Below are 4,263 nucleotides of genomic sequence, written 5' to 3'. Positions count from 1 at the left end.
TCGCGCCCCGCCCCGCCCCGCCCCATCCCATCGCTTGCTGGGCAACCGCAGCTGGACTCACGCTCAGCGCCTGCAGCCAGGAGTTGTGTCCTTAGACCCAGGACCCTCCTGTTTCCTCAGACTTTATGGAGAAAAGACCGGGAATAGATTAAGAAACCGAAATCAAGCAAGTTAGAGAAAATCGGCGTGGAAAAGAAGAGCCAGTCCTTTCGGAGCACTCAATTCTTATTCAAAAGGTGCTAATACTTGTGGCTCAAAGAGGTTCTGTAACTTGATCATGGCCACAGGCAAAAAAGGGAGGAGGGACTGCGGTTGGAGTTCCTAAGACCTAATTCTAATTCTGTTCTCACCAACTACCTGTGTCACTTTCCAACATCTGGGTTTCAAGCATCTCATTCTCTCAGTACCCCTCTGACTTTAGAGATCGCTTAGGCACACTCTTCCCCTATCCATTCATTCCCTCACTCCGTTGACATTTACTGAGTATCTGCTGTGTTCCACACACTGCTCTAGATGCTAAAAGACACGACAAATGTCTCCATCAAGATTATATTCTATTGACCACAAAAGCAACAGCAAAACACAACGCAATGGTGTAGATAACGCTAGGGGCAATGCATATTTTTATTCTACACACAAACATACACTATGGACAAAAATAAGCAGGGAAGGTAGAGTGGGAGTACTAAAGGTGTCATTTAAGAAGGGCGAGTTAAGAAGGGCCTCACTGATAAGAGAAGTGAGCAAAGAGGACTGAACAAATCCATGGGAGTGCCTCTGGGTACTCCTGACAATCTTGCACTGTGAAGGAGTGTCTCTTACTTCACTAAATGCCAGCCCTCCCTTTTTCTGGATCCCTTTTCTTCTCTTTGGATCCCAGTCACACTTCTCTTTTGTAATATCCATCTCTTCCACTTTTCTGTAATATTCCCATCAGTTGCTAATACGCTTGAGTTATCACCCATAGATGTCCAGGAAAGTCCTTTTTAACCTGACATTCTAGCTATTGCTCTGTCTCTCCGCCCCCACCTAGCATACTTTATCTTAAACTTTGAGCTTCTGTGTAATACATCTGACCACCACAGCATCCATGCAAAGGCCGTGAATTCATGGAGGGAGGAAATGGCTAGCTAAGGTCGAACTCCTAGCCATCTCTGCCAGGGAAGCAGACCTATGACATAGGAACTGTGTACCACTGAGGAACCCTAGTCCACATTGTGTAGAGCAGAAGAGTCTACCTGAGAGAGAATAGGATCACAGAATCCGAGAGAGGAAAGTACTTGAAAAAATGAAGTGGTAATCCTTGTCCAATGTGTTTATGAGTTGAATATGATCAAGACAGAGAGGAAACTGCTGGATTATGAATGACAACATGGCTGCAATGGGTGGTTTGATTTTAGCAAATTCTGTAGTTGAGACAAAGGAACACAAGCCAGTTTAGAATGGATTAAAGAGAGAAAGAAGAGTGGAGATATTCTCCAAACCATTATTTACTTATGCTCATAAACAATGATTAAGGAGTTAGGTCAGGGCTCAGCAGGCTATCTGACGGACATTCCTACTGGGATGTCTAATAGTCTCTTCAGAATGTTTCTAAAGAACTTTGATCCCTCTCCTCCATGTGTTGTTTCTCAAGTTCTCTACACTTCAGTGAATTGCACCACTACCAGTTGCTCAAGCCACAAATCTAGACATCTTCTTTCATTCCTTCTTTTCTCTCACACCCTGTTTGCACGTAATATATCAGCCAGTCCCATAGATTACTCCCTATTATCTATTGCTGTATAATCTAGCCATTAAAAACAATAACATTAATTAGTTCAGAGTTTCTGTGGATCCAGAATCCAAGTGTAGTGTAGAAATCCTTGAAGGTCACACAGAGGTTGATAGCCAAGCTGTCTCTTCTGAGCATTCAACTGGGATAGAGTGGAGGAGGTAAGATCCACTTCCAAGCTCACTCCCTTGTCAGGCTTCAGCCCTCTGCCACATGAATCTCTCCACAGAGCTGCAGCAGACGGAGGCAGCTGACTTTCCCTAGAGTGAGGATGGAATGAAAGAGCATGCCCCCAAATGGAAGCCACACTCTAGTAATAACTATCTTAGAACTGACGTCTCCTACCTTCTGCCATATTTTATTTGCTAGAAGTAACTCCTAACTCCAGGCCACATTCAAAGGGAGAGGAACGAAGCTGCACCTCTTGAGGAAATGCTCATGGAAGAATGTGTGCACATAGCTTCAAAACCACCTCAACAACCAAAAAATCCTGATTCAGCCCATTTCTCTCCTTTTCCACTACCATCGTTGTGGGTCAGGCCTGAATATCACCTCTAGGCTCGAACAACCCCTACACTGTTCTCTCCCTAATCCCCCAATTCATTCCCGCTGCAGCCCAAGTAATCTGTTTAAAATGTAAATCAGATTATATCATTCTCCTGCTTAAAATCCTCCCTCCCATGGCTTCTCATTTTACTTTCTTATTGTGGCCTAAGAGGCCCCATGAGATCTGGTCTGTACTTAACCATCTGACCTAATTTACTATCATTCCCTGCATAATATCGCAGCAACATCAGCCTTTTTTGCCACTCTGTACAGATGCCAAACTTATCACACTCTACTGTCTTCACCTTTACTGTTCTTTGGTCAGTTTGTTCCCTTGCTTGCTCCTGGACAAACTGTTCCTCGAGTTTCTTTTCCTTGCCATTCAGATTTTAGCTTGATATCACTTCTTCTGAGAGGCTGTTCCCAACATCATCATCTATAGTAGTTTGCCCCTGCCTCTTGTCCCCATCCACAGCCATTAAACCTCCAGTGCTGGTATCAACCTGTTATGGTTTAGAAATGAAGTATCCTCCCAAAGCTTATTTGTGAAACAATTCAAGAATTTTCAGAGGTGAAATGATTCAATTATGAGAGGTATAACCGAGTCAGTGGGTTAATCCATTGATATGGATTTACTGGGTGGTAACTGTAGGCAGGTAGGGTATGGCTGGAGGAAGTAGGTCACTGGGGATATGACTTTGGGGCTTATATTTTATCCCTAGTGAGCAGAGCGCTCTCTCTCTCGCTTTCTCTCTCTCTCTCTCCTTTCTGGTGCTTTGTCCTAGCCGTTTTTCTCTACCATGTCCTTCTGCCATGATGTATGGCCTCATCCGAGGCTCAGAGTTATGCAGTTGGCCAACCATGGACTGAATGAAGCTTGAAAAGCCAGAACCAAAATAATCATTTCCTCCTCTACGTTGTTCTTGTCACATCTTTTAGTCATAATCACACAAAGCCGACTAACATGCAACTGAATGATTGCCACTGACACCGTTACTAATTATTAGCTTAGTGAGCTGTTTCAATACTGTTGGTGAATAGCCACTTCCTCTGGCCCCCCAAAGGTATCTCATAACACAGACCATTCTGTCCGCTGGGGAACCCCCATCACTTCACCATAATCTAACAACTATGAGGTCATGGCCCAGCACAGGAGGGTGTCCGTGATTCTTCCTCCAAGCAGTGCTTTGTTCAGCTGAGACTGATGGAGGCTGCGCTATATCTCTGGTTAAGGATTCTGGCTGTCACCCTGCCTTCCTCACACTCTTGACCACAGCATCTTGCTCATGGATTTGTTCACTTGCACGCACCCTACCTTCCTTCGTAGCATGTGAACTATGAGAAGGCACTCACTAATTATGAGACTATGAGATTCTCACTAATTTGCTAACTACCTTCTCTTTAACTTCTACAGCAGTTTCTGGAACATAGTAGTTGCCCAAATATTTTAAGAAGGAAAGAAAGCATGAGTGGATGGCAAAGAGTGGGGAATAAAGGAAGCATGAGGGGCAAGGAGTGAGGGTGAGGTGGGGAGTACACAAGAGATGCTACTCTTTTCACCTCTGACCCAGTGTCCTGTGGGCACTAAAGAACCCAAGTTGTGAAGGAAGATGGCGGCGAGGGGAGTGCATTACCCCCGTGTGCTGCTTCACTGTGTGGGAGTAAGACAAGTCAGGACGGCTAAAGGATATCTTGTTAGGAATTTCCAGCAATAGTGGGGTGCTCCGGAACCTGGAGGAAGGATTTCCATCGCACGAGGATCGGCTACGGGGACTCAAACGCGAGAGGTTTGTCGCACGGAGGGTAACTGCTTATTCAGCAAATCGCCCCGCGGCGAAAGTCTGCAGTGTGCGCTGGGATAGAGACGCAGGGTTACAGCGCTGCAGTTTCTGCCAGCCGCGCAAGCACCGTACTCAGGGCTGAATTCTGGGTTCCAGACGGGG

Source organism: Marmota marmota, unplaced genomic scaffold, assembly GCF_001458135.2.
Source record: "Marmota marmota marmota unplaced genomic scaffold, marMar, whole genome shotgun sequence".
NCBI classification, from domain to species: domain Eukaryota; kingdom Metazoa; phylum Chordata; class Mammalia; order Rodentia; family Sciuridae; genus Marmota; species Marmota marmota.
The sequence above is the reverse complement of the archived record's forward strand: the minus strand, read 5'-3'. Positions refer to the sequence as shown.